At 39.8% G+C, this 22,658-nt stretch overlaps 1 protein-coding gene across 3 annotated transcripts in view; it reads right to left on the bottom strand.

Annotated features, from left to right (window-relative positions):
• thrb (thyroid hormone receptor beta) overlaps nucleotides 1–22,658 on the bottom strand; it is a 395,543-nt gene that overhangs the window by 246,078 nt on the left and 126,807 nt on the right. For all 3 annotated transcript variants that reach the window (XM_060904763.1, XM_060904762.1, XM_060904765.1), the window contains exon 2: nucleotides 16,497–16,629. The gene's annotated coding sequence lies outside the window, so the exon portion shown is untranslated. The remainder of the gene's footprint in view (nucleotides 1–16,496; nucleotides 16,630–22,658) is intronic.

The following is a 22,658-nucleotide window of genomic DNA, read 5'->3' as shown; positions in this document are numbered from 1 at the left end:
GACATCTAACAATGCCTTTCGCCAAGTTTGGTGAAATTCCTCCAAAAATTTTGAGAGGAGTTGATTTCAGAAGGAAAACACACTCTTATGAAATTGTCAAATTATAATTTTGCTAATCAAGGGCTGGAACTCTGGTAAAATGTGACTGAATTTAATGAAATTACAATATGCGCATCACCAACATATAACAAAGAATCCTGCCAAATTTCATGAAATTTCTCCAAAAATTGTGAGAGGAGTTGATTTCAGAAGGTGAGCACCCTTCCCGGGACGGACGGACGGATGGATGGAAATCGCCACAACATAATCCCCCTTTGGGCCTTTCAGCCAGCGGGGGATAAAAGCTACTCATGCACAGGAAACGCCTGTGTGTCCTCACGCTCGACGTCTCCTATCTCTTCTGTCCTTGACTCCTCAGACTGCATCATATGAACTGGTACGTCCTAAAAGATGGCGGGACTTTGACTGATATCCAGATCACGGAGGGAGGAAGCAGAAAGGCAGTGTGTGTGAAGAAACGAACTGCAGCGAGATGTTCAAACTCATGTGAAATGCAAAAGCAGAGCTTGCTGGTGTAACCCTGGGGTTAACACACTGAAGGCATGTTTCATGAATTGTTTAATCACCGCCGCAACATCAGCAGTGTGTGGGCTCAGGGCTCCTTGCACAGTTTGTTTTACTGAGAGGTTTGAGTTTCAGGCTCGGAGGCTCCTCGCCACAGACCTCACACCTCTCTTCTGCTCTCCAAACACACATCAGAAATACTGCAATCATACAAATCCACGAGTGGCCACGCAAAGCCAAATAAACACACACAACCAGCTCCTCACTCCTCCAACCCTGACTGATACGGAAGCCGCGAGAGGCCCTTCATATAATCCTTTTTTTTATTCACCTTGTTATCCCGAGATAACGACATAATTAATTCAGCATCTCGAGAAAACAACACAACTAATTCGAGATCTCGAGAAAACAAAACCGTTATTCCGAGATAACGACATAATTAATTCAAGATGTCGAGAAAACAACACAACTAATTCGAGATCTCGAGAAAACAAAACTGTTATCCCGAGATAACGACATAATTAATTCAGGATCTCGAGAAAACAACACAACTAATTCGAGATCTCGAGAAAACAAAACCGTTATTCCGAGATAACGACATAATTAATTCAGGATCTCGAGAAAACAACACAACTAATTCGAGATCTCGAGAAAACAAAACCGTTATTTCGAGATCTCGAGAAAACAAAACTGTTATTCCGAGATAACGACATAATTAATTCAGGATCTCGAGAAAACAACACAACTAATTTGAGATCTCGAGAAAACAAAACTGTTATCCCGAGATAACGACATAATTTATTCAGGATCTCAAGAAAACAACACAACTAATTCGAGATCTCGAGAAAACAAAACCGTTATTTCGAGATCTCGAGAAAACAAAACTGTTATTCCAAGATAACGACATAATTAATTCAGCATCTCGAGAAAACAACACAACTAATTCGAGATCTCGAGAAAACAAAACCGTTATTCCGAGATAACAACATAATTAATTCAGGATGTCGAGAAAACAACACAACTAATTCGAGATCTCGAGAAAACAAAACCGTTTTTCCGAGATAACGACATAATTAATTCAGGATCTCGAGAAAACAACACAACTAATTCGAGATCTCGAGAAAACAAAACCGTTATTCCGAGATAACGACATAATTAATTCAGGATCTCGAGAAAACAACACAACTAATTCGAGATCTCGAGAAAACAAAACCGTTATTTCGAGATCTCGAGAAAACAAAACTGTTATTCCGAGATAACGACATAATTAATTCAGGATCTCGAGAAAACAACACAACTAATTTGAGATCTCGAGAAAACAAAACTGTTATCCCGAGATAACGACATAATTAATTCAGGATCTCAAGAAAACAACACAATTAATTCGAGATCTCGAGAAAACAAAACCGTTATTTCGAGATCTCGAGAAAACAAAACTGTTATTCCAAGATAACGACATAATTAATTCAGCATCTCGAGAAAACAACACAACTAATTCGAGATCTCGAGAAAACAAAACCGTTATTCCGAGATAACAACATAATTAATTCAGGATGTCGAGAAAACAACACAACTAATTCGAGATCTCGAGAAAACAAAACTGTTATTCCGAGATAACGACATAATTAATTCAGGATGTCGAGAAAACAACACAACTAATTCGAGATCTCGAGAAAACAAAACCGTTATTCCGAGATAACAACATAATTAATTCAGGATGTCGAGAAAACAACACAACTAATTCGAGATCTCGAGAAAACAAAACTGTTATTCCGAGATAACGGTATAATTAATTCAGGATGTCGAGAAAACAACACAACTAATTCGAGATCTCGAGAAAACAAAACCGTTTTTCCGAGATAACGACATAATTAATTCAGGATGTCGAGAAAACAACACAACTAATTCGAGATCTCGAGAAAACAAAACTGTTATTCCGAGATAACGACATAATTAATTCAGGATGTCGAGAAAACAACACAACTAATTCGAGATCTCGAGAAAACAAAACTGTTATTCCGAGATAACGATATAATTAATTCAGGATCTTGAGAAAACAACACAACTAATTCGAGATCTCAAGAAAACAAAACTGTTATTCCGAGATAACAACATAATTAATTCAGGATCTCGAGAAAACAAAACTGTTATCCCGAGATAACGACATAATTAATTCAGGATCTCAAGAAAACAACACGACTAATTCGAGATCTCGAGAAAACAAAACAATTATTCCATGATCTTGAGAAAACAAAACAATTATTTCATGATCTCGAGTAAACAGCTGAGAAATGGTTCATTCAGGTGCGCCAAGAGACTTGTGATATGCTGACTTTGGGGCTATTTCTCATTCTGTATAGACGCAACTTTGGTCATTAGGATGTCTGGAATAATCGATCACCTAATAAGGCAATATTTTGATCAGGGGTTGACTCGAGATCATGAAATAATTATTTTGTTTTTTCGAGATCACGGAATAATTGTTTTGTTTTCTCGAGATCTCGAATTAGTTGTGTTGTTTTCTCGAGATCCTGAATTAATTATGTCGTTATCTCGGGGTAACAAGGTGAATAAAAAAAGATTATATGAAGGGCCTCTCTCGGCTTCCGTAGACTGACGTGGAAGACCTAAAATCAATAAATCCTTAACGTCTAGGCTCATGAAGTCTCTGCGAGTTACAAGAAATATTTCACAGAAGCAATGTTTAATCGTTTAAGTGTTGAATGAGTTTAGTTCTATGAACTTGTCTACCCCCTAATCTTCCATCCAAGCTCCAGATTGATGTATATTTTTCTAGGAGGCCACCAGCTTTTGGAAGCTTTGATTCAAAGCAAAACCAATAATCCGAAGACTTTCCTGTTAGCAATTATATTACTTATGTGGATCACACATCAGGCACTTTTTGACTAATTGAGCTATTTATAAATCATGCTATGTTATCACCTAAATGAGGAAGGGTTCCCTGTCGAGTCTGGCTCCTGTCAAGGTTTCTTCCTCGTGTCATCTCAGGAGGTTTTTTCCTTCCCACCGTCACCTCAGACTTTCTCATTAGGGATAAATAAATTTATTAGGGATAAATTATTAATTCACACTGTACGTTTAAAATCTTTTTTTTTCCCATAAAGCTGCTTTGTGACAATGTCTATTGCTAAAAGCACTAAACAAATAAATTGACTTGACCTGACTTACAGTAATGCTCTAACTGTGCACTCCTAAAACCGCACATGAAGCCCGATAAACACGCACGATCTACTTAGCGGGGGTGTACAATGTGACAAAAATATTATATCACAACCCCCAAGGCATTTCTACTATATACGTTATATAGCAATACAGTAATAGTGCATTTGAAAGACTGTCAATAATACGTTTTGTACTATTTAAAAAAAACCATTTTTTTTTCAATCACATTTTACAGTGGCGGCACGGTGGTGTAGTGGTTAGCGCTGCCGCCTCACAGCAAGAAGGTCCGGGTTCGAGCCCCGTGGCCGGCGAGGGCCTTTCTGTGCGGAGTTTGCATGTTCTCCCCGTGTCCGCGTGGGTTTCCTCCGGGTGCTCCGGTTTCCCCCACAGTCCAAAGACATGCAGGTTAGGTTAACTGGCGACTCTAAATTGAGCGTAGGTGTGAATGTGAGTGTGAATGGTTGTCTGTGTCTATGTGTCAGCCCTGTGATGACCTGGCGACTTGTCCAGGGTGTACCCCGCCTTTCACCCGTAGTCAGCTGGGATAGGCTCCAGCTTGCCTGCGACCCTGTAGAACAGGATAAAGCGGCTAGAGATAATGAGATGAGATGAGATGAGATGAGACATTTTACAGTTTTCATTATTAAACCGCTTCCTGATTGTAATTATAAGGAAAAAAAGCCGCAATAAAAGATATCATAATTTCCACGATACATTACTGTACATGGCAGTTACGGGTCTCGTATGTGAAATCTGAAAAGAAAAATTTTATTCATTTCCTGCATTATTTTGGCAGTTCTAATATACTGAACTGAAAAGTGTTCCTCATATTGTCTAAAGATCACAAGTTCGAATCCCCATGACGCCACAGCCATCCACGGCTGAGAATCAGAAGCATTGGCAAAATTGGCTCTGATCTCTGTGTGGGAGGAGCATCCTCTCTCTCCCCTAGCGACACGAGCCAAATATGGACGCACCTTCTAATTCAGTGTTTTTTCTTTATTTTTATTCATTAAAAGTCACGTCATGTCTTAAAGTAATGATGGATGTCGTTTCTCTTTACTTAGTTGAGCGGTTCTTGAAGTAATATGGATTAATACAGTTGTGGAATAGGGATATTTATTTATGTAGCATTTTTATTACTTACTATTTAAAGTTTGATCTCACGCCTTAAGAAGGCAAGAAACTTGTCCACTAGTTAACTTTTGAAAAGCATTCCCGGTAATTCTTCAGCAGAAAGGCCAAAATTATTAAATTATTAAGATTGCCTTAACTGGTTAAAATTTAAAAACCATCACCCCAGTTATAGCGATGTCACTTCCAGGCTTGTAGTACTAAAGTCCGACTCGCGCCCTGATTTTAACCCTCATCCTACAATGCTATTTTACACCTTAATCTTACCATGTGGGGTCCGTTTGGACCCCAATACTTTTCTTTAAAATTAAAGCTTATAAAGACAAAATCACCAGATAAGTTTTGTTCAGAACATCTTGTATTAATAACAGCAATACACTAAAGGGCCCAAGGCATAAAGAACACACTTAACCTTCATCCTACCAGCCAATTTTACATACACAAACTACCAGGCAGGGTCCGTATGGACCCCAGGAGGGAATACCTTGAAATCAATGCAGTAAGAACCAATTCAATGCAGCAAACAGACATAACTTTATTGAAGAACAAAATCCACTATGGCTGAATATCAATGATGTATTATAAATGCAATAACATTGCAGTAATATTGCAATAACTAGCATACATGTAGCAAATTATAGCGCCACAAAAAAAATTGGCATTATATACATGATTTTTGCAGCTCATGCAGCTGTAAAACATTCTGGATTACAACTTAGGTCTTTTCTTACAGAATTTAAAACAAAAAAGTAATTGTAAAATAATTTAGGGCTTTTGTTTTGCAGCCTGTGCTTATTGCAGCAGTGGGGTCCACACGGACCCCAAGAAGGAATGCCTTGGTAGTTTCATTATGGAACATAAAAGAAATAAAAGAAGTTAACTTTCAGTGTGCTATTCAATTATAAAATGAAAGACAGATAAACTTTACTCTGGGGTCTGGTTGGACCCCAGTAACAAATTAATTATACCTTCACAATGCAAAAAGCTGATCTTCCGGTGCTTTAGTGTTTTAATTAAGACATAAATTCCGACAAATTCATAAAACGGTGAGGCAGTATGTCACATATTTTTAAAATGGCAAACAAACATATAGGTGCGGGGTCCAGATGGACCCCACTTGGTAGGATGAAGGTTAAGGACTCGTGACTTGACTTGGACTTCAGCACTGATGACTCGGACTCGTGCATTAACTGCATTTGGACTCGTAAACTGGAGACGAGGACTCTGATTTTTTTCTTAATTTTTCATAACATGCCATAATAATTTGGTATAAGATATTTATATCTACATTAATTTTTATACTAATTTTGTGCAAGTGTCACACCTGCGTGCCTTGGCATGTGCATCAGATAGACTCTTGGGTGTGTTCCAGACAGCGCGCGTGCCAAGCGGACTCTCGCAACGCCGTAAACGACTTGCACCGGCACAGGATTAAGGTGCAATCAGTGCACTGATATAAAAACTATGAAAACACACTTGCTCTGCGAAGTATTGAGTTGCATTGCTGATACATTACCAAGCCTTATTTCCTTGTTTGGTTTCCTGATCCCTGATTTCCTGTTTCTCATCTTTGATTCTGCCGAGTCTATGATAGCCTGTTTGTGCCTCACTTGACCTATCGCCTGTTTCACGATTTTGCATGCCATTCTGGATTGTTTACCGTCTTCACTTGTATTAATAAACACACCTTCTGCACTTACATCCGTCTCCCAACCATCTCTGACAGAATACTTCACACTCCCTGACAAAGAGAAGCACATTCGTCATGTTCAGGAACAAACTAATGTTATTGCCGCTAAAACAACCACCGTCACATGGCGCGGTTGGAGTCTTGGACTCGACTTGGACTCCAAATTTTTTTTAATGACTTGGACTTGACTCGGACTTGAGCACTGGGGACTCGAGACTGGACTTGGACTCGGGTTTTAGGGACTCGACTACAACACTGGTCACTTCAGAGAAATCTTGCTTTAAATTTTAAGAAATGAACGTTCAGTTTTTTTCCTGATGTACAGTAATTCCGTTACTGACTTTTCTTTCCTCATAAAAGATTGTGCATTCGGAGTTAAACATAGGCATTTTATTTAAAAATGCAAACTCCAGATTTCATTTTTTTCATCTTAATTATTGTTTCTTTCACAATTAAAAAAAAAATTATTCACCTTTAAAGTTGTAGGCCTGTTGTGTAAATCAAATGGAGCTAACGGTCCAAAAATCCATTTTAATTCCAGCTTGTAATGCGACAAAACAGGACGAACACCAAGGGGGATGAATACTTTTGCAAGACACTGTAACTAGTTATGCAGCAAATATTACATAAACGACAGCTCACTTGACACAAATCATGATCTAATTAATAAATATAACATGATTGCGCAGAATAATTGCAGTCTACTCAAATACTCAAGCTCTCACGTTTACGTTAGTAACACAACACGATGAGGTATGCTGTTCTGGGAAAATAATCAACGGCAGGGTCGTTGTGTGATACATTACCACCACAAAGATGATTCATTCCCGAGTTGGCAGCTTGTCAATTGTTACATTTATATTTTGTATGTGTTTAAAGCTAACGTCAAGAAACACGTCATCGAAACTACAAACAGTCGTTCTTTCACCATGGCTTCTTCGTTTTCTGTTTCTTAAAGGATATGGGACATGAAACATAAAAGCACGCTATATCAGTTTCTTTCCATTAAAAATATGAATTAATTGCATCAACAAATACAAAATCATCTATTAACTTCAGCAAAATCGTTATATTCGTGATGATTATATGGCATTTCTGCTCGACTTCCGATATGCATTTTTTGCAACCTGAAGAGCCGCTGTCACGTGATCATACGTCACAAAAACTTTCGGGCACAGCACAAGCGGGTAGATGAATGGAGAAGTGGATGACAAGAAAATTGTTTTTATAGTCTTTAAAGTACATTGGACATCATACATTGGACATCATGGTGTATTGTGCTGCTTATGGTTGCAATAATTCCAATGGGAAATGCCCTGGAGTAAGTTTTTTTGCATTCCCCAAGGACCCGAAGCTGAGGAAAGTGTGGGCTCACTACTGCCGTAGAAAAAACTTTGCACCTACTGTTTCCCACAAACTGTGTTCGGACCATTTCACAGAGGATTCTTTCAACTTTAATACTCAGGTACTGAACGAAATTAATTGCCAAGCCAAATTTAAGAGGCTACTTAAAGATGGAGCCGTTCCCAACATCCCAATTCAGGAACAAGACGGCGGAGTGAAACCCGAAGTGCTACGGCCACCACGAGGTGCATTCGCTAAGCGTCTGAAAGCCAAGGTAAGGATTAGTATTATAATTTTGGGTGTATCAATTACGTTGGTAAGTTTGTTTAACTTTTCTTAATTTTCACCTCTTTCGCCAAACGGCGTAGTGTCGTTGGCTGTGTGATGGCGTTTCGCCATTTTGAATGTTTTCATCTCGGACTCTGGAAGCATTGTATCTCAATCAATCTCGAAAAATATCAGCAAAAAAAAACTAGCTTGCAACGGACTTTAGCTAGATCTATGATGAACTTTCAATGTATGATACAAAAATAATACTTCTTTCAACAGATCATTTGCCTTTGAGCAGAATTGTTTTTAACTTACCAGGAAGTGTTATCGAGCCGACCGCTTTCAGTTTCATGGGGATTGAATGAACTCTCACTCTCAGAATCATCTGACCCGTCAGAGTAAAGACAAGATCCATGTTCATGTGAATTTCCAGCTATCGGTTCGAATTGATAGGGTCTAACTTCACATCTCTGTGAAACATCGGGAATGTCACTGTCAATGGTGTCCATTTCGGTAACCTGTTTACATTAGATTCCCAAGCGCTGGCTCCTTGGAAAGTTTTTGTTACGTCACGGGTCACGTGACCACCTAGCTCATTAACGAATCCTTGTTTTACGCTGATGTATAAAAAAACTTGAATAATGTGATGATTTTCACATTTTTGACGCCCTGCAGTGATTTAGATGCCAATTTCTAATGTCCTTTATACATAATTATACCCAGAAAAAAATCCATGTCCCATATCCTTTAAAGGTATATGAAATGAAAGTTACTTGTACTGGAGACTCCTTTGCTAAATTAACATCTCTTTATGGAAAACTTAACACCATAGCAACAATGTACACACATTTTTGATGTGTTTATGTGGAAAATAGGCCATAAAAACAGTTTTCCTTCACAATTTTGGTTGGTTCGGTTGCTTTCGGTTCACCAGAGTCCCTGAATAAGACATGGTGCTCGTGAGAGACAGTAAACACAGTGCATCATACAAGCGTGTAATTGTGATTGTCCCGATGGCAAAACAGAACCCTCTTCACTCTCAGTGCACGGAGAAAGGCGAGTCAGATGTGGACTCCTTTTGAATAGCACATATTGTGTGCAGGGATTTCTCCTCAAGCTTGTTTTCTGGCAGCTGATCGCTACTGCACACATGCGTATCCATGCGCGCGTGTGTGTGTGTCTGCATTTGGCCCTCTCTAGCTCGGAGTGATGAGTGTTAAGCAGAAAGACTTTGCCCTCATGAACAGCTGGCTGAAGAGAAGGAAGTCTTTGTCTACTGGAGAAGCGAAGAGATCTCATCTCTCGGTCTTTCGACTCTCATCTGATGCTAAATGACAATCTGAACTAACATAACAGCCATAGAGAGACACATGCACAACACATGTACGATTAGGAGCAGCTTCAAACAGAGCTGTCACTAAGCCTACACACACACACACACACACACACACACACACACACACACACACACACACACACATATGTGAAGACTGATTCTTACAGACACCAGGACTGCAGTATCTGACACCTTCTCCTTGACCTCCATCAACAACCGCAAGAGGGACGGTTTGGTTTCTCTCGCAAATATTGCATGGCACATGAGACCACGGAAGCGGGTTCTTATTTCCAGGGGTAACTCCGGCCTTACTCGCCTCCGGGTTAGAGCTCACAATTGGTTCTGGATTGAAGCGCAAAGGGAAAACAGCACACAGCACAAAAGCCTATCTGTTCCCACTGTAGTCGGCTTTCAGGCCACTGCGAGATTTATTTCTGAAGCTTTCAGTAACTATAAGGCCACTGTTATTTCTATTTGTCGTGCTTTTTAAGACACAATATGGAGCGCTCTTGATGGAAGAAAAATCAAATTCCCGTCAACGAGCAAACAGTGAAGGACCTTTTTTTTTTAATAGCATGGACCTTTTCTGGGATTTTTCTTTCGTCTTTTTTAGGAAAGCAATGACTTGCCGTCATGCAAAACATTCCAATAAACTGTTTTGAGTTTAGACTTGGAGTCTGTTCACGGTTGTACTGTGAGTGTATTCAGCTTCTTTCCCCCCCTCTATTAATCGCTCACATACGGGACACTCTTCAGAGTCATCACAAAGTACAACGACCCTCTAAAGATAGACCTGCGATCAAAGAAAATGACTATTTTCTGCTCGCACCTTCAATCCGGGTTCATGCACAAAACAGAGTCACAGAAACAGAAAGAGTCTTCAAAGTGAGCTAGAGCGAATGAGAATCTTTATATAAAACGTACAATAGCAGAAATGCATGTGACTTCACCCTAGGCGGAAGTAACACAGCTCTAATGCTACGAAAACACACAAAAACAGATCGAAAATAGGAAAGAGCTGCTGTGTGATTGACTGTGCAGAAAGATTTAGTAAGAAATCAGAGCTCTCATTTTACAGACTGCTGAAAGATAAAGAAAAGAGAAGAAAATGGAGGAGGTACAAATGTGCATAAATTTTATTAAGAAAAGGCAGCTTTATTATAAAGGTTTTTATTTTTAATATTTTAGTTAATAGGCTATTGTAATTTACTCCAGTCTTTACAAATATAAGTAAATAATTATTGCTGGTTATTAGGAAAATTAAACAAAATGTTTTTTATTTAAATTAAAAAATATTTAAGTTGATAAAGAATAGGAAAATAAATACTGTTTTTTTGGTAATAAATTTTTCTTCATTTAATTTTTTTTTTCAAAAATATCACGAGTCAAATCAAATCATGAATTGTTACATGCGTAATAACAGCAACGTTTCTAACAATGGATTCTCAAGTAGCGCAACAGAAAAACGTTGTCCCTATTTTATGGAGATCGCGAGTTTGAGGTGCTACAGTCATCCATAGCCGTGAGTCCAAGAGAGCAAGACTGTCTGTGCTTTCTCTCTCTCCAGTCAATCATAGCAACACTAGCCAGTCGTTGACCTCTGCGAGCTCATACATGAGGAACAGGGAGGACAGCACTTTACTCCAAGTGTGTTACACCACCCTGTGATGCAGTATAAGCAATATTTGAAAAAAAAAAAAAAAACGTGGTTAGCTTCACGTGCTTCGTAGCTGATGGATTAGTGCTTTCCATTCGAACTGGAATGTCGGTATTTCCAAATTCCCAGCTGGAAATTTCAACTGAAATGCCCACTGAGGTCAGATTTCTGACTCTGCCATCTTGGACTCAGACATCCAAGATGGTTGTTCCACTTACTAACAGTAAAAGATTGTAGTAATATACTGTTTATTAGCACTTCAGTCTTATTTGTGTCTCATTAAATCAGCCGTACTCACAGTATTGTCCAACCTCTATCTATGGACATGTTGCAACGGTGTCTGTATGCACAAAATACAGCGTAATGCATTGTTATCAACCAACATTGTTAATAATGGCTAACCTGGCTAGAACTGGTATTACTAACAATTTCTAACCTAGCTAGAACTGGTATTGCTAACAATGGCTAACCTGGCTAGAACTGGTATTGCTAACAATAGCTAACCTGGCTAGCACTGGTATTGCTAACAATGGCCAACAACGTCGAACCTGGCTAGAACTCATATTGCTAACAATGGCTAACCTGGCTAGAACTGGTATTGCTAACAATGGCTAACCTGGCTAGTGGCTAACACTGGTATTGCTAACAATGGCTAACCTGGCTAGCACTGGTATTGCTAACAATGGCCAACAATGTCTAACCTGGCTAGAACTCATATTGCTAACAATGGCTAACCTGGCTAGAACTGGTATTGCTAACAATGGCTAACCTGGCTAGAACTCATATTGCTAACAATGGCTAACCTGGCTAGAACTGGTATTGCTAACAATGGCCAACAATATCTAACCTGGCTAGAACTCATATTGCTAACAATGGCTAACCTGGCTAGCACTGGTATTGCTAACAATGGCCAACAATGGCTAACCTGGCTAGAACTGGTATTGCTAACATTGGCTAACAATGGCTAACCTGGCTAGCACTGGTATTACTAACAATGGCCAACAATGTCGAACCTGGTTAGAACTCATATTGCTAACAATGGCTAACCTGGCTAGAACTGGTATTGCTAACATTGGCGAACAATGGCTAACCTGGCTAGAACTCATATTGCTAACAATGGCCAAAAATGTCAAACCTGGCTAGAACTCATATTGCTAACAATGGCTAACCTGGCTAGAACTCATATTGCTAACAATGGCTAACCTGGCTAGAACTGGTATTGCTAACATTGGCTAACAATGGCTAACCTGGCTAGCACTGGTATTGCTAACAATGGCCAAAAATGTCAAACCTGGCTAGAACTCATATTGCTAACAATGGCTAACCTGGCTAGAACTCATATTGCTAACAATGGCTAACCTGGCTAGAACTGGTATTGCTAACATTGGCTAACAATGGCTAACCTGGCTAGCACTGGTATTGCTAACAATGGCCAACAATGTCAAACCTGGCTAGAACTCATATTGCTAACAATGGCTAACCTGGCTAGAACTCATATTGCTAACAATGGCTAACCTGGCTAGAACTCATATTGCTAACAATGGCTCATAATAGCCTCCATCTTAATTTTCTGACTTCTTGTGCTGGAACACGGTCAACTTGTGTGTGACATCATTTCCAGTTTCAACTTCTGAGGGAAATGGAACATAGCATATAATCGGGGAGACCTAACTGGTGGCGGAGAATTGGGCAAGACTAAATTAGGGACACAATCAGGGAATATCTAACAACAACAACATCTTTCCCATACCATTTGAATCCTAATGGTACAGAATCAGCATGTCACATTCTCAGACCAGCAATCTCTACTCGCACCCAAATAATTATTTTTCCTGCGACAACATAAACTCACACAACAGCTGAAAACACAACCTGCCATTTTAAATCTCAGTTTATGAGTTCAGCCATTCATCCTAAGGTGCATTATTCAGTTACTATTACTGTATAAATTAAAGCCAATAGGTTTCACTCCTTAAGTAAAGGGAAGTCTGAATCCACTGAAGTGCCCTAGTGTTTAAGGGGTTAAACAGGATCCACAATAACAATACTCTGCACGATGAACACTGTCATATATCAAATTACCAAATACTGGCACGTGTCCATCACCACCAAGCAGAATAAAAGGCGCTGCCACAAAATCAGACGTAGCTTGCTCTTTGTGTGAGTGTTTGTGTAACATGATGTGTTTTATTACCTGATTTCTGTGTTACAGGTGAGTAGGTTTAATGCTGAGTTTGTGTGGCTATTGAATAAGTGCACATTTAAGAGACATATAATACATTCCCTTTCTCAATACATTAGAAGTTCTAAGAAGTGTGAGGTTATTGTGTGAGGATTATATACCCTTGTTTATGCTGGGAAACGCTCTCTAGTTTATACCACAGTGCTGTTAAATTCTCAATTCCGATTGATCACACAGGGTTGATGAATTAAACAAGATCAACTGTGAGCTACTGCTCACTTACGTATACCCTCCGCTCTCGCTTATATCAGAACGCAAGCTATCGAAGGAATAGGGCACTTATTATTATGAATGTCGACTTCAACAAATAATTAATCCTGAAACAAGTAAATAAAGAGCAGTGTTCTCCTCAGGGATTTCAAATAGCATCCTGGTAAACTGTCATTTTGAAATAGCATCAAAATCCACGCTATATGTTTCGTAAAAACATTCAGTTGGTAAACAGGAAGTCGATGTGTGACAGACCTGAAAACGGTATACACGGTATAGAACCCCAAGCTGAAGCTCGGTACCAAATATCAAGCAGTTGTGATTTGTAGTTGCTGAAAAAAGTATTATGGAAATTTTATAAATCCATGCTATATGTTTCATAAATACATTCAGCTGGTAAACAGGAAGTCGATGTGCGACAAACCTGAAAACGGTACACACGATATAGAACCCCAAGCTGAAGTTCAGTACCAAATATCAAACAGTTATGATTTGTAGTTGCTGAGAAAAGTGTTACAAAAATTTTATAAATCCACGTGTGCTATATATTTCGTCAATACATTCAGTCGTTAAACAGGAAGTCGATGTGCGACAGACCTGAAAACGGTACACACCGTATAGAACCCCAAGTTGAAGCTTGGTACCAAATATCAAGCAGTTATGATTTGTAGTTGCTGAGAAAAGTATTACGAAAATTTTATAAATCCACGCTATATATTTCGTAAATACATTCAGTCGTTAAACAGGAAGTTGATGTGCGACAGACCTGAAAACGGTACAGACGGTATAGAACCCCAAGCTGAAGCTCGCTACCAAATATCAAGCAGTTATGATTTGTAGTTGCTAAGAAAAGTATTACGAAAATTTTATAAATCCACACTATATGTTTCATAAATACATTCAGTCGGTAAACAGGAAGTCAATGCGCGACAGACCTGAAAACGGTATACACGGTATAGAACCCCAAGCTGAAACTTGGTACCAAATATCAAGCAGTTATGATTTGTAGTTACTGAGAAAAGTATTATGAAAATTTTATAAATCCACGCTATATGTTTCATAAATACATTCAGCTGGTAAACAGGAAGTCGATGTGCGACAAACCTGAAAACGGTACATACGATATAGAACCCCAAGCTGAAGTTCAGTACCAAATATCAAACAGTTATGATTTGTAGTTGCTGAGAAAAGTGTTACAAAAATTTTATACATCCACGCTATATATTTCGTCAATACATTCAGTCGTTAAACAGGAAGTCGATGTGCGACAGACCTGAAAACGGTACACACCGTATAGAACCCCAAGTTGAAGCTTGGTACCAAATATCAAGCAGTTATGATTTGTAGTTGCTGAGAAAAGTATTACGAAAATTTTATAAATCCACCCTATATATTTCGTAAATACATTCAGTCGTTAAACAGGAAGTCAATGTGCGACAGACCTGAAAACGGTATACATGGTATAGAACCCCAAGCTGAAACTTGGTACCAACTATCAAGCAGTTATGATTTGTAGTTACTGAGAAAAGTATTACGAAAATTTTATAAATCCACGCTATATGTTTCATAAATACATTCAGTCAGTAAACAGGAAGTCGATGTGCGACAGACCTGAAAACGGTATACACGGTATAGAACCCCAAGCTGAAACTTGGTACCAAATATCAAGCAGTTATGATTTGTAGTTACTGAGAAAAGTATTACGAAAATTTTATAAATCCACGCTATATGTTTCATAAATACATTCAGTCGGTAAACAGGAAGTCGATGCGCGACAGACCTGAAAACGGTACACACGGTATAGAACCCCAAGCTGAAACTTGGTACCAAGTGACTATGATTTGTGTTTGCTGAGAAAAAGGGTGTTTCGGATGGACGGAGATATGGACAGACGGATGGACAGAGGTAAACCAGTATACCCTGTCTCCTTCAGGGCGGGGGTATTATAATAATAATAATAATAATAATAATAATAATAATATCGCATGAGCAAGAGTGCAGTTATACTGAACAGTCGTGCTGCTATTCAGTAAAACTCATGATTGTGAGTGCCGAATTGCTTTTATAGGTTGTGTTCAGTCACGTGACTTTTGCTTGCAAGTTTACTTCCAGTGAATGAAGTGATGGTCAGACAAACCGATTTGGCTGCCGTTATGTAAAGAGCTTGTGAAACCGTCTCCGACTATTTTCGCAGTTTAGAGGCCAGTGCACAGTCAAGATACCTTCAGAAAGTTGCTCTTTGCAATGGGATTAGATCCTGACATGCTAGTAAAGAAGGATTTTTCCTACAAGTTGGAAAATTATCCATCCGTTGAGTTCCCCGACATCTCAAACTACCTGGTGCTGCAGATATCGTTCTACACGGACACACAGATAAAAACCTGGAAGAGCATGGAGGAGGAGAACAACTTTTTATATGTGGCTGGTTAAAGATCTGGGGATCAGGACACTACAAGATCAATCCTGTATCGTTTTTGCCCGGGTAAGGAGGAGTTTCTGGGCTTTTTGTACGTATCTCTGTGATGGTTGCTAAGACGCTACAAGTTTTACTATCGGGTGTAAACAAACCACAGCCGCTCGATTCCCAGTCCTCCCTGCTCTTTTCTTCCAGGTAAATCATTCACAAAGATCCACAGAAACCCCTTTAAAACCCTGGTTCATTTCATCTAACCCTAACCCTATTGCATGTATTACAGTATATACGCGTTAGTTTACAACATGGTGCCCACGACCAAACAGTAAACAAAAACACATCTGAGGACTTAAACGTCCCCTGAACTTCAAAACATCATGAAATAACAGAAAATGGTGAGAAAAGTCAGTCGTTTGCGAATTCAAACGAAATAAATCAGAAGAACTTACAAACCTTTCCCGAAGTGATCACTGCAAACTCGAGTGTTCGTCGACTCAGCTCCCTTTGCGGTTCAAAGCCACCTCTCTCATCGTCTTTTGGTAAAATCCTTTGCTCTTTCACCCTTTATCATCCCGTCACATGGAACCTGGAAGAAACGTTGATCAGTTTCATGGTTTGTTTGATTCAAGCAGCACAAAACAACGCAAGCGTAGGGCATTTTAATGACTATCAAGGCGCCCAGGGCTCGAAATTAACTTTTTTTCTTTGTGTCCCCCAGTGGTCCCGAATTCTGTGTTGTATTGTCCCGAATGGAAGCAATAGTGTCCCCATTTTTTTCCTCTCTGAAATAACCAGTGGTTAATATTATCATATGAAGTTACTATTATATTTGTAACTATGCGATTTTCAACCCTTTATATCATTTTTACAATAAGTCACAAGACACAAGCGACACATGTCCTATACATCATCTACTTCAAAATTACAGTTATTGCATTTTCAGTTTATTAAACTTTGGCGATCTCACTGTATGAATAGATACCCGTTTATTTAAAGGGGCCAACTAGCTCATTCAGAAAATGTTTCAACTCCCTACATCTGCAGTACACTTTAGCTGAAAATAAGACCCCTTTTATGTTCATTTCATCTACTTATACCTTCAATATCTGTTGGCACTTATAAGGCCAACTTATCATTTTCACCATTACCGTTATCCATTTTTATGTAATATACCTGTTGCCCCATTCAGAGATGTTTTGAAAGCCATCAGCCATAACATCAATGGATGAAATGCACACCCATGTTGCAAGCAGTACAATAGAAGGTTTGACCCAAAAAACGAAATATTTTAATCCAGTCTACAGTGTAAAATAAAGGAAAAACGCCATCCAATCATATCGAGGTACCACCTCAAAATGATTGGATACTGACACGTCAATCAGACTGAAGCCCGCGAGCAGCCCGCCCTTCTGTGTGTGTGTGTGTGTGAGAGAGAGAGAGCGAGCAGAGTGTCACACAGAGCGCAGGATTCTCTCAGTGCGCTCCTTCCAAACAACGGGGATTTACACGAAAACGGAAGGAGATATTCACAAAATTCTTTCACACTGAGCGCCACAAGGCTCTCCTGAACACACGGATGTAATTTTTTTTGTCTGTAGTGTAAAAAATGAGGTCACTAGAGCGAGTTAAAAACGAGTGACTTTTCTGCCACGTTTATAATGGGAGTCTATGGGGCTGCGCTCTCGTTACTTTCAGGCTTCTCATTCAAAAACAGTAAATCCTATCGCTCAGGGAGACACATTGTGTGAATCAGGACAAGTGTGGCTACTACTTTTGAGAAAATTGTGTGTGTGGAGTGAAAATTGGGGCTGAAAACACAGTTTAAATGAGAAAGTTTGAGCTATTTTTCCAAGCTCTCTACACTCTAACTTAACGAGCTCCACTGGTGTGTAACGCAATAGACACCCATTATAAAGCCGGACTTTCTCAGGCTTTATAAGGGGGAGGAGGGGTGGAGACGCGGGGGGTGGGAGTGTTTCTTTTCAAAATATGGCTTGCGGGAACCGTTATTCCAAAATCTTGTACTGCACCTTTAATGTAGAACTTTTTTTCTAGATCTATTTTTTTCCATTGTCCCGGGATTGTCCCAGATATGATAATTTTGTGTCCCGATGACATTTTTTATGGTCCCCGGGACATCGGGACACCGTTAGTTTCGAGCGCTGAAGGCGCCCCAGCGATCGTAACGCTTTGTGAACAGTGAGCTCAGCTGACCACCACTTCATGTCTTGCATATCTAATGAGGCGGCTGTGACGTCAATGCAACCCAGCAATACAACATTTTTGTCTCATCTCATCTCATTATCTGTAGCCGCTTTATCCTGTTCTACAGGGTCGCAGGCAAGCTGGAGCCTATCCCAGCTGACTACGGGCAAAAGGCGGGGTACACCCTGGACAAGTCGCCAGGTCATCACAGGGCTGACACATAGACACAGACAACCATTCACACTCACATTCACACCTACGGTCAATTTAGAGTCACCAGTCAACCTAACCTGCATGTCTTTGGACTGTGGGGGAAACCGGAGCACCCGGAGGAAACCCACGCGGACACGGGGAGAACATGCAAACTCCACACAGAAAGGCCCTCGCCGGCCCCGGGGCTCGAACCCAGGACCTTCTTGCTGTGAGGCGACAGCGCTAACCACTACACCACCGTGCCGCCACACAACATTTTTGTAAACAAGAAATTTATAATCAACTGAGGTTTTGGATACAGTATGGCCAAATGTTTTTATTTTTGTTCCGCGAGTGGAAACAGATCCCGCAGATGCCACACTCACTTTATAGCTAGTCGGCTAGCTGGCTAGCTAGCGAACACTGATTTGTAGATTTGCATTAAAAGTGCTTCTGATAAAACTGACTCCTCTTCTTCCTTTTCGTCTTCATCTGACGAGCTGAAAAGTATCGTGACCGTTGATGACTGGAGTAACGGTTTCAAACTAGGAAGTGGAATTTTACGTGGTGAACACAGACAACAGTGCAACGTCCCAGTGTGTTATACTACTCACTAGATCAGTTCAGATCAAGGGCGTAGGTTTGGTCTGAGCTTTGGTAGGGACAATACCAATCCCCCCCCAACACCAATTCTCTGCCGAACTACTTACTTAACCACCCATACTATTGCATGCACAAGTAGAGCATAATACATATGATATGACGACATAATGCTGAACAATTTAACGCTTTATTTACTATTTCTAATGACAAACACTGCAAATGGTACGTAAAGTTCGAGTACAGTTGAACAAACAAATAGTGACATATTGAGCTGATAAAACAAAATTGCACCCGAAGTGAATAATCTATTCTATACATAATTACATTCAAACATTTGAAAACCTGAAAAATATTTACATTTTTATGTGCATTTTAGGATCTTGTGCATTTAAGAACAAAAATTTACTTGTGCAGCTCACAAAGAAAAAAAACAAAACAATAGTTTTTGCATCCAAGATGAATAATCTACAACCCCAATTCCAAAAAAGTTGGGACAAAGTACAAATTGTAAATAAAAACGGAATGCAATAATTTACAAATCTCAAAAACTGATATTGTATTCACAATAGAACATAGACAACATATCAAATGTCGAAAGTGAGACATTTTGAAATTTCATGCAAAATATTGGCTCATTTGAAATTTCATGACAGCAACACATCTCAAAAAAGTTGGGACAGGGGCAATAAGAGGCTGGAAAAGTTAAAGGTACAAAAAAGGAACAGCTGGAGGACCAAATTGCAACTCATTAGGTCAATTGGCAATAGGTCATTAACATGACTGGGTATAAAAAGAGCATCTTGGAGTGGCAGCGGCTCTCAGAAGTAAAGATGGGAAGAGGATCACCAATCCCCCTAATTCTGTGCCGACAAATAGTGGCGCAATATCAGAAAGGAGTTCGACAGTGTAAAATTGCAAAGAGTTTGAACATATCATCATCTACAGTGCATAATATCATCAAAAGGTTCAGAGAATCTGGAAGAATCTCTGTGCGTAAGGGTCAAGGCCGGAAAACCATACTGGGTGCCCGTGATCTTCGGGCCCTTAGACGGCACTGCATCACATACAGGCATGCTTCTGTATTGGAAATCACAAAATGGGCTCAGGAATATTTCCAGAGAACATTATCTGTGAACACAATTCACCGTGCCATCCGCCGTTGCCAGCTAAAACTCTGTAGTTCAAAGAAGAAGCCGTATCTAAACATGATCCAGAAGCGCAGACGTCTTTTCTGGGCCAAGGCTCGTTTAAAATGGACTGTGGCAAAGTGGAAAACTGTTCTGTGGTCAGACGAATCAAAATTTGAAGTTCTTTATGGAAATCAGGGACGCCGTGTCATTTGGACTAAAGAGGAGAAGGACGACCCAAGTTGTTATCAGCGCTCAGTTCAGAAGCCTGCATCTCTGATGGTATGGGGTTGCATTAGTGCATGTGGCATGGGCAGCTTACACATCTGGAAAGATACCATCAATGTTGAAAGGTATATCCAGGTTCTAGAGCAACATATGCTCCCATCCAGACGACGTCTCTTTCAGGGAAGACCTTGCATTTTCCAACATGACAATGCCAAACCACATACTGCATCAATTACAGCATCATGGCTGCGTAGAAGAAGGGTCCAGGTACTGAACTGGCCAGCCTGCAGTCCAGATCTTTCACCCATAGAAAACATTTGGCGCATCATAAAACGGAAGATACGACAAAAAAGACCTAAGACAGTTGAGCAACTAGAATCCTACATTAGACAAGAATGGGTTAACATTCCTATCCCTAAACTTGAGCAACTTGTCTCCTCAGTCCCCAGACGTTTACAGACTGTTGTAAAGAGAAAAGGGGATGTCTCACAGTGGTAAACATGGCCTTGTCCCAACTTTTTTGAGATGTGTTGTTGTCATGAAATTTAAAATCACCTCATTTTTCTCTTTAAATGATACATTTTCTCAGTTTAAACATTTGATATGTCATCTATGTTCTATTCTGAATAAAATATGGAATTTTGAAACTTCCACATCATTGCATTCCATTTGTATTTACAATTTGTACTTTGTCCCAACTTTTTTGGAATCGGGGTTGTATTCTCTACATCATGACATGCAGTGGTGGGTATTTGGTAACCTAATTTGCATTTGCATGTATCAATTAAACTGTCAAGTTTAAATAAAGATTTGGAACTTTTAGAACAAACTATTCTCCACATTTTGACAGTAAGAAATGGGTTTATGTTACCTAAATTCCTAATGCCTTAATTTATTTAAACATTCCAAACAGATGCCTCCGTCTGTCATTCACAGACACAAACTGTTGGCCTAGATCTTCAAGATCTATTAGGTCAAGTTTCGTTTGATGCACATGGCATACACTTACATTGTTAAGGCACTGCTGTTGATAGGTAGATCTTAACCAGTTTTTTAGCCTTTTCAGTGCACTAAAGCTTCGTTCAGCTTCAGCTGAGGCCACAGGGACAACCAACAAGAGCTTAACAAGCTTCTCAACCTAGTAGCCTAGCTCTGATGCGTTCTGTCACGTTGCTAAACCTGCCTAAGGAGCCGCAGCAATACTTTTATGAAGGGTTTCCATACATCAAAAGGATTTTGTTGAGTTTTTAAAGCTCGACGGAAACCCTGCACTTACATTCTTGACTTTGAAGAAGAATGAACGAATGTCTCGTTTCTTGGGAGGGGGGCCGTCATCCATGATACTCAAGTCAGCATGCGAGTCGTAGGGCAAGCATGCATGGACATCGAAGTCCAGCTCAATTTGTACAACCCCGATTCCAAAAAAGTTGGGACAAAGTACAAATTGTAAATAAAAATGTAATGCAATGATGTGGAAGTTTCAAAATTCCATATTTTATTCAGAATAGAACATAGATGACATATCAAATGTTTAAACTGAGAAAATGTATCATTTAAAGAGAAAAATGAGGTGATTTTAAATTTCATGACAACACCACATCTCAAAAAAGTTGGGACAAGGCTATGTTTACCACTGTGAGACATCCCCTTTTCTCTTTACAACAGTCTGTAAACGTCTGGGGACTGAGGAGACAAGTTGCTCAAGTTTAGGGAGAGGAATGTTAACCCATTCTTGTCTAATGTAGGATTCTAGTTGCTCAACTGTCTTAGGTCTTTTTTGTCATATCTTCCGTTTTATGATGCGCCAAATGTTTTCTATGGGTGAAAGATCTGGACTGCAGGCCGGCCAGTTCAGTACCCAGACCCTTCTTCTACGCAGCCATGATGCTGTAATTGATGCAGTATGTGGTTTGGCATTGTCATGTTGGAAAATGCAAGGTCTTCCCTGAAAGAGACGTCGTCTGGATGGGAGCATATGTTGCTCTAGAATCTGGATATACCTTTCAGCATTGATGGTGTCTTTCCAGATGTGTAAGCTGCCCATGCCACACGCACTAATGCAACCCCATACCATCAGAGATGCAGGCTTCTGAACTGAGCGCTGATAACAACTTGGGTCGTCCTTCTCCTCTTTAGTCCGAATGACACGGCGTCCCTGATTTCCATAAAGAACTTCAAATTTTGATTCGTCTGACCACAGAACAGTTTTCCACTTTGCCACAGTCCATTTTAAACGAGCCTTGGCCCAGAGAAGACGACT

This window comes from Neoarius graeffei, chromosome 22, assembly GCF_027579695.1.
Source record: "Neoarius graeffei isolate fNeoGra1 chromosome 22, fNeoGra1.pri, whole genome shotgun sequence".
In the NCBI taxonomy this organism is placed as follows: Eukaryota; Metazoa; Chordata; class Actinopteri; order Siluriformes; family Ariidae; genus Neoarius; species Neoarius graeffei.
The sequence above is the reverse complement of the archived record's forward strand: the minus strand, read 5'-3'. Positions and strand labels throughout refer to the sequence as shown.